The sequence below is a fragment of the Athene cunicularia genome (assembly GCF_003259725.1).
Source record: "Athene cunicularia isolate RWA chromosome 3 unlocalized genomic scaffold, athCun1 chr3_part1, whole genome shotgun sequence".
Lineage (NCBI taxonomy): Eukaryota > Metazoa > Chordata > Aves > Strigiformes > Strigidae > Athene > Athene cunicularia.
In genome coordinates, this window is record NW_020799097.1 from 125121323 (window position 1) to 125130982 (window position 9660).

Below are 9660 nucleotides of genomic sequence, written 5' to 3' on the forward strand. Positions count from 1 at the left end.
GGGGGGGGGGGGGGGGAGTGGCATATGATAACATGAAGATGTGCCTAGGTGGCCATATAGAAGGAAAAGTGACATAGCAACTGGGAGGTGTGTAGATGGAAATGCAAAGTTAGGCACAAGGCATGGTGGTGGACCTGCTTCATTGCTCTCAAACCCTGGTCACTTCTGCTGCTTTTTTGTTGTGGGATGCAGCAGGAGTTTGCCAGCCTTGAGGCACAGTGGAGTAGGAGGATGATTCATACCTAAAGTATGATCAAGTTTTGAATTAAAAATTTAAGTCATGGTTGGACATTTGGATTAAAAAAACCCAGAAACTGTTTCAAACTATCTGTGAAGGAAGATGTACTGAGAGATACCACTAGCTGCTCTGTGATTAATATTGATTGCAACTGTTTGAATCTGTAACTTGCTCATTGTGTCTGGCTGTTACCTGCGCCTTTTGGTGTGAGTGAGGTGGCCTGCTCTGGAGGCTGGCTCAGGGGATGATGCAGTTGCATCTTTAGTTGGTGCAAGTGGCAATAAGTACTGCACATGGTTGTCATTCCTGCACTAACCCAGCTTCTTGCTACACTGTGGTGTCTCATCCAGAGATGCTCTTTTGTGAGAGTCTGTCAGTCCTCCAAGTTAGGAGATGATGGAGGGATGTTTCTCTCCTTCTTTAACAAGACCTGTGCTTCTGTCTCTCAGACAGCTTTTAGGATCTTCAATCTTAGCCCCTCATCTCAAAGTATATAGAGCACATCAACAAACATTTGGGTTCAGATTTGGTGATGTCTTAGGTGTTTCATGAAGAAATATCAAGAGTTGAGTAAGTCCTGACCAAACACTGTTAAAATTTGGTTACTGTATGGATATGTATTATAGGGAGAAAATGCAGAGAAATTACAACATTTCAATTTGGTAGACAAAACTAACATCAAAGCTATGCAAATTCAGATTGGATGCTGAACACACATCTTTCATACTGAGTAACTGTTGAAGTAAAGCATCCTCCAAAAACTCCTTCAGCTCTTGATGTCTTTGAATTACAACTAGGTACCTTCCTTCTGGCAAGTTATTTGTTTTAGCACAGGCACAGTTGGATGATGGCCTGTAGTTTGTTATAGAAAAGGTCAAACTTGATAATCTCTCCATCTGTTCTGGAATTAAATCTTATGGATAAATAAGAGTTTTTCTTCAGTTTTGTTTGCAAGTAAAAAAATCTTTAGCATTAATTAGCATCAGTCTCTTCCCTTTTAGTATCTTCCGTCTTGTATTTTCATGAAAGATTAATATCTGCTTTTATGAACAATATTAAAATAGGGCTGTTAGCATCCTCAGTGATAGACATCTTTTAAAATTAAATCTACAAAGTACTAAAATTTTCCTTGAGAAACAAAAGGAGCAAATAAAGAGCTGCAGCCATACTGACCACTGGCTGTATTCAACAGCAATTTTACTATTTGGCTGTTCTATATTCTGTCAAAGAGATTTTTATTGTGTGAGTATGCATATGGTGAGGCTGCTGTACAACTTGGGGGCACAAAACTTTGTAGCAGGTAACCAGTAAGGCAAACCAACAAAATGTATCTTTCTGCAATGAAAAACACACATGGTGAGGCTCAAGGGAATTTCAGTTATGATGGGTATTGCTGAGGAATATATATGACATGGGACATACTGGAAATTACTGGAAAACTACCAAAAAGATTCACTTGTGTTGAAGTTTTATTAAGTGTGAACAGGCCCATGTTGAAGTCTGTTTGAAAACCTAGGCCATATGCTGGGTATTGTCAAATCTCAGACTGGTAATCTCTGTTTCATTATAGCAGGTGAGGCTTTCAAAAGATCTCCAGGATTAGGCAATGGGCCCCTCCTGAAAGTAATAGCCAGCATACCCAACTAGCTCAGATCTCCTCTGCAAGGGTGGTTTAGCCCTTTCTCTCAATCATCTTTACTCAATCTATTATTCCAGCCAGGCATCTCTTAACCATTTTGAAAAAATTCACTACACCCAGTCACAGGTAGTAACATACTTACTGAAAGCATGGGAATGTGTGTACAAGAGTGAGGGATGCTAAGTGGTCAGTTTGACATTTGTCATCTGTCTGGGGTACCTTCATCTAACCTCCCATGAGTCTGTAGGGTGCTATCACTCAGGTTATCACTTCCAGGTTTAGAATAAACCTAGCTTGGAGGGGGAAACTGCCTATTCTCGGGGTCTTGGGCATGCACCCTTCTGCATAAATAGTACTTTTCAAGTGGAGTTGAAAATAAATGCGCTCTGATGATTTGAACAGGTCTGAGCTGTCCATCTGAGTCTTGTGGGGAGGCTGCGGGGATGAGTGTAACCGCTTGTTTGGGCTCTGTTACCCAGGCATTCTGTTTGAATCTCAAATTCCAAAGCACTGCTGATTACTTACACTCTCAGCGTGGATGCTTTTGCTTTGGGGGATTAAGTGAAATGTCATTTCTAGAAATTGAGGGGAGAAGGGTGTTAAATGTCTCTCTAAGGCATCAATCATTGAGGCCTGTTGTTACCACAGCATGTGGGTGTGGTATATTAGTACTGACAGGGGCTCCTAAAATGCTTTCCTGCCCAGATAATCGTCACTCTATGCTTGCTCTTAAGACTATTGTTTCACAAGGCCCATAATGCTTAGACTGATTTTTAAACAAAATATCTGGAAGTGACGCACGGGGACAAATTCCTTAAAATTATCTATGCAATTATGGTGGAGTTGCTGCTTGCACACTGAATACATCCCTCTTGTTCTGAATGATTGTGGTATTTGTGCCAGAGTACTGGAGCCGAAGTTGTAATTGCTGCCTCCCTTCTCTTTCTTTCCTGAGGTGGGCTGGGAAAGGAAGGCATGCTGAGTTAGGCAGGACACATTTTTTTGTGTGCTTCTCGATCTGGATGATTTCCTCTTTTGGCTCAAAGTTATGTGTCCTGATTGTTCTTCAAAGTTTCTTAGGATAACAGAATTTACCCTGTTGCATCAAAGCAATGAACTCAAACTGACTCCTTCAAACAGCCTGCACCTTTGGTAGGGAGAATTACATTCAGGCTGTCTTGTGCCGTGTTTAGGAGTGAGGTATTATTCTCAAAATAGGGGTATGGAGTTAAATGTAAAATCAAAGAATTGAACAAGGCTGTTTTTCAAAAGCTTGTGCTGTCAGCTGCGCAGGAAGCTTTCTTGTTTCACACAGAGGCAATGCAGCAATAAGGGGTTTTTCTTATTATGTACAGTGGGTTAGCTTTATTGTTATACACTGCTTACTAATTCTATTGAGTTATTTTCCTCATTAGTTCATCTATTGGAGGAAGGATGCTTGGAAAAGAAGCTAACATCTCTTTAAATGTTCATATGCTCATTGCTATAGCTTGGATGGCACCTCTTGCCATGCAAAAAGTTAACAATGTTTTGTAAGGTATATCTGTTGCAAAGGAGGGAGAAATCCCAAGCCCTCTGGCAATCTCTGCTGTTGCAGTGAAGTTTCCACTGTCTGAGCACAACCAATGTTATGCCCTCTCTTCTGATGTCTCTCATGTACCTCAATTCCTTGCTTGCTTGCTTGTTTGTCTGAGATGCCCTTAGAACTCTGCTTCTTGATTTCCTTGCCTGCTGCCATTCTGGTCTCTCATTGCTCCTCTGGTATGGAGAATATTTCTCTCTCTTCTTTCCCATGTCTTTTAACTGCTTCTCTCTTTTCTTCTGTCTGTTCCTCTGTTGATGAAGATCCAGATAGACCTGTCCTGGACACCTTTCTCTCTAGCTGTGGATCTTCACATTCAGTCTGTTCCAATCAGCGGTCTTGTCCTGGTTCAGCTAGGATAGGGTTAAGTTTCTCCCAAGCAGGGGGAAGGAGCTCCAGCTGGGTTATTCATACCATGCTGATGTCAGCTCCGGCGGCAGCGCGGGAAGCTTTCCTTTGTGGCTTTGGTCACGGGGAGCAGGCATGCGGGCTGGCTGTGTCCATTGTGGTATTTCTCTGTATATCTTTTGTCTTGTTTACTGTTATTACTGTTTGGTGTTGTTATTATTTCTACCGTTGTTGTTTAGATTTATTACACTGTTGCATTAAATTTCTTCTTATTTTAACCCGGGGTTTGTGCCCTACATGTGTCTGAGGGTGGGGGAGGGACAATGGCAACTTGGTCTCCGCTCCCGGCAGGGCTTAAAACTATCACAGCCTATTTTGGCGCACCAACGTGGGACACAAGAGGGTTGAAATAAGGTTCAAAAAGGGACAGACCCTGACCAGAATGTGTTGGAGCAATCTGTTGGGTGCAATTTTTTTTCTGTTTGTATTTGTACGGCTTGATTAGAAAATGTTTGCAATGCTGGCCCACTTGCTTGTGTGGTGGGGCTGGATTGCAGGGAGAGGCGCTCGGAAGACCTCGCAATGTACGGGAACAATAGGGAACCAATCAAACATGCCAAAGAAGAATGTTAACAAAACACAGACGTGCTTAAGGTGGATCCCTTTAAGGAGCATATATAAAGCAATTGCGCAGCTAATAAGTTGAACAAGTAGCGACCATCATGTTGGTGTCTGTGCTTTAGTTCCCGAGAAGGTTTTAACCTCCTGCAAGGGTTAGCTGTGATCTGAGTGCCACATTTCTGTGGACTGGCAGGTAGAAAAAGACAGCTAATGCCTTACCACAACAGGGCTGGATTATTCCTTATATCCACTGTGTGTTCCCAGTGCTGATGTTTGTTGTTGGTGGAAAATGTATAAAGGGGCTTGTTTTGTTATACTGCCTACTGACTGCTTATGCTGCCTTTGAATCACTGTGTGGGCGCTGGCCTGTACCTGTTTGCTGCCTGGGCTTTTATGAGGGGTCTCACCCGCTCTATGGGTGAGCCAGGGGAAGATATCCTCTTGGTTTTGGGGAGTTTCAGTTATCCTTGGGGCATTCAGGCCAGTGTATTTTCGGCACAATGTTTTCTGGTGTCTGCCAGATCTTGTTTCGGACCATGCAGTACTTCTCTAACAATAGCAGTGCCCAGAAACCTGCCCCAAGGTCAGATAATAGTGAGAGGCAAGGTATGTGGGAAAAGATGGGCAAAGGCCTGAGTCGGTGGTCACCTCCAATGCTTTGGAATTTCACTCCTGAGCAAATGCAGAGCCCTGAGAAGCTGATGGAGTGCTTAGAAAGGGTGTGTTACCAAGCTGGCAAAACCCAGGAGACACAAATCGCTGCATTGTGTTGGGGGCTTGCCCATGCCTACCGTGTTCTCTATAATACCAATCACTGTCCTCAAGGGGGAGAAAGGCTGCAGGATCTGAGAGTGAACTTACTGGTACAGCAGCGGGGCCGAGGGGACAGGCAGAGCCACTATCAGTCGCCTCCACCAGCACACAGACTGAGCCAGAGAGACAGCTGTGTCGGTGTCAGTCACCCCGATACAGAAAACCAAATATACCAGAAAGTCAGCTCTCAAAGTGGGGGATGGGGATGAGCCAGGCCCATCAGGGGAACAGGAGGAAGGGCCAGAGGTGATTGTCCGATCTCTGTCCCCGACTGAGCTGCGAGATATGCAGAGAGATTTCAGCCGCCTGGGAGGTGAGCAGATTTGCACCTGGCTGCTCCGATGCTGGGACAATGGAGCCAGTGCTTTTGAAATAGAGGGGAGAGAGGCCAAGCAGCTGGGATCTTTGGCCAAGGATGCTGGCATTGATAGGGAAATAGGGAAACAGACTCTAACCCTTAGCCTTTGGAGGTGAATCCTGCTCAGTGTCAGGGAGAGGTACCCCTACAGGGATGATATCCTATGTCAGCTAAGCAAAAGGACCAACATGAAGAAAGGCATCCAGAATCTCAGGGAACTGGCTGTGTTTGAGATGATCTATGGTGATCTGAATGATGAGCAGTCACCCATGGACCCAGATCAGGCCCCTTGCACACACCTGATGTGGCGAAAGTTCCTGAAGAGCGCACCAGAAACACACTCAAAAGCATTGGCAATAGTGTCCTGGTGGACAGACACCCAGTCTCTAACAGTGGATGGAGTGGTTGGCCAGTTGTGGGAATATGAGCGAAATCTCCCTTCATCTCAACATTCCTGGGTTTCAGCTGTGGAGGAACTGTCTCAGAGGGTCCAGAAAGTGTAAGAGAACATGTCTACATTCCACCTGCATGGGCCGATGTCTCAGCCATTAGAAGTGAACGTTTCCCCACCCAAGAGAAAGGCAGCAGAAGGTACACACCATTACACACCCTGTGGTTTTTCCTCCGTGACCATGGAGAGAACATGAGGAGGTGGGATGGACAGCCCACTGCCACCCTAACTGCACGAGTAGAGCAGCTGAAAGGGAAGCCCATCACAAAAAGGGAGTCCTCCAAGAAAAGCGCAGCTCCAATGTCCAGTCAGAAATCCCCCAGACAGAACAGAATGGGCAACGTTAAGTTTGACCCTCTTGAGGGGAGCAGTAAATCATTCTTATTAGAAGTGAGTGATGGTGAGCAAGATTAGAGGGGCCCTGCCTCCAGTCAGGTGGAGGAAAGGGATAATCGGATTTACTGGACAGTGTGGATCCGATGGCCTGGCACGTCAGACCCACAAGAGTATAAGGCTTTGGTGGACACTGGCGCACAGTGCACCCTGATGCCATCGAGCTACAGTGGGGTTGAATCCATCTGCATCTCCGGAGTGACAGGGGGATCCCAACAGCTAACCCTACTGGAAGCTGAAGTGAGCCTGACTGGGAAGGACTGGCATAAGCACCCCATTGTGACTGGCCCAGATGCCCCGTGCATCCTAACAGCCCTATATGGCCATTGAGAAAGCCTAATGGTGAATGGAGGCTAACTGTGGACTACCGTGCCAGAGTGCAGGCCACAGTTTGTGTTCACTTGGAGAGGCATCCAGTACACCTGGAATCGATTGCCCCAGGGGTGGAACCACAGCTCCACCATTTGCCATGGACTGGTCCATACTGCACTGGAGAAAGGTGGGGCTCCAGAACACCTGCAGTACATTGATGACATCATTGTATGGGAGGACACAGCCGAGGAAGTTTTTGAGAAAGGGAAGAAAAGAATGGAAATCCTCCTGAAGGCCAGCTTTGCCATTAAACAAAAGAAAGTTAAGGGGCCTGCAAGGGAAATTCAATTCCTAGGAATAAAATGGCAAGATGGGCGTCGCCACATCCCAATGGAGGTGATAAACAAGATCACAGCCATGGCCCCACCAACCTCTAAAAATGAGACTCAGTCTTTCCTGGGCACTGTGGGGTTCTGGAGGATGCACATCCCGAACTACAGCCTGATTGTGAGCCCTCTCTACCACATAACCCATAAGAAGAACGATTTTGAATGGGGCCCTGAGCAACAACAATCCTTTGAACAGATTAAACGGGAGATTGCCCAAGCAGTAGCCCTCGGGCCAGTCCCGGAAGGGCGGGAGGTTAAGAACATGCTCTACCCACAGCTGAGGAGAATGGCCCTACCTGGAGCCTCTGGCAGAGAGCACCTGGGGAGACCCGAGGCCAACCTCTGGGCTTTTGGAGCCGGGGATACGAAGGTTCTGAAGCTAATTATACACCAACTGAGAAGGAGATACTGGCAGCGTATGAAGGAGTTCGGGCTGCCTCAGAAGTGGTCGGCACTGAAACACAGCTCCTCCTGTCACCCCGACTGCTGGTGCTGGGGTGGATGTTCAAAGGAAAGGCCTCCTCCACGCATCATGCAACCGATACCACATAAATGGGTTGCACTGATAATACAACAGGCTCGAATAGGGAACCCAAGCCCCCCAGGTATACTAGAGATGATGAGAGAGCAAAGGTTCCGGGATGTCATCAGAACTGGAGGTGACACGTGTTAAGGAGGCCCCACCATATAATGAGCTGCCGGATGAGGAGAAGCGATATGCCCTGTACACTGATGGGTCTTGTCGCATTGTGCTAAAACATCGATGATGGAAGGCTGCTGTATGGAGTCCCACATGATGGGTCACTGAAGCTACTGAGGGACAGGGTGAATAGAGCCAGTTCACAGAGGTGAAAGCCATTCAGCTTGCTTTAGATATTGCTGAGCGGGAAGAGTGGCCAAGGGTCTACCTCTACACTGACTCATGGGCTGTGGCATATATGCCCATACCCTATCGAAATGGCTGCAGCAATGGAAGCAGAACAACTGGCAACGTAAGGGTAAAACTGTCTGGGCTGCTGAAGTATGTCAGGACATTGCAGCCCGTATGGAAAACCTCATTGTGAAGGTGCGCCATGTGGATGCCCATGTACCCAAGAGTCGGGCCACTGATGAGCAACAACACAACCAGCAGGCAGACCAAGCTGCTAAGACTAGAGTGGCTCAGGTGGACTTGGACTGGCAGCGCAAAGGTGAACTGTTCATAGCCCGGCGGGCCCATGAGACCTCGGGCCACCAAGGCAGATATGCAACATATAGGTGGGCTCGAGATCGAGGGGTGGACCTCACCATTGACACCACTGCAGAGATCATCTACGGATGTGAGACGTGTGCTACAATCAAACATGCCAAGTGGATAAAGCCCCAGCGAAATGGAGAGCGATGGCTGAATTATAGATATGGAGAGGCCTGGCAGATCAACTCCATCACACTGCCATAGACCCGCCACAGGAAGCACCACGTGCTCACAATGGTGGAAGTAACCACTGAGTATGAAGCTTCCCCAGTGCCCCACCCCACTGCCCAAAACACCATCCTGGGCCTTGAGACCCAAGTCCTGTGGCGACACGGCACCCCGGAGAGAATTGAGTCAGACAACGGGACCCACTTCTGAAACAACCTCATAAATGCCTGGGCAGAAGAACACGGCATCGAGTGGGTCTACCATATCCCCTACCACGCACCAGGCTCTGGGAAGATCGAGCACTACAATGGACTGTTAAAAACCACATTGAAAGCACTGGGAGGTGGGACCTTCAAAGACTGGGACATGCATCTAGCAAAGGGCACCTGGCTAGTCAGCACAAGAGGATCTGCCAGTCGGGCTGGCCCAGCTCAGTCAAAACCTCCACGTGCTGTAGATGGGGATAAAGTTCCTGTGATGCACATGAGGAATATATTGGGGAAAATGGTCTGGGTTATTCCTGCACCAGGCAAAGGTAAAGGCAAACCCATCCACGGGATTGCTTTTGCCCAAGGACCTGGGTGCACCTGGTGGGTGATGCAGGACAATGGAGAGGTCCGATGCGTACCACAGGGGGACTTGATTCTGGGTGAGAACATACCATGAATTATATTGTGCCTTTATTAATTATAGTTTTGTTATTGTGAACTGCTAAATGGCAGCTGGACATGACGCAGATGGTATAGAATAAAGGGGTGGATTATGTCCTGGTTCAGCTAGGATAGGGTTAATTTTCTCTCAAGCAGGGGGAAGGGAGCTCCAGCCGGGTTATTCATACCATGCTGATGTCAGGTCTGGCGGCAGCACGGGAAGCTTTCCTTTGTGGCTTTTATCGCGGGGAGCAGGTGCGCAGGCTGGCTGTGTCCATTGTTGTATTTCCCTGTATATTTTTGTCTTGTTTACTGTTTATTGTTGTTATCATTGCTACTGTTGTTGTTCAGATTGTTTATCACACTGTTGTGTTAATTTTCTTATTATTTTAACCTGGGGTTTGTGCCCTACTTGTGTCTCAGGGTGGGGGAGGGACAACGGCAACGTGGTCTCTGGTCCTGGC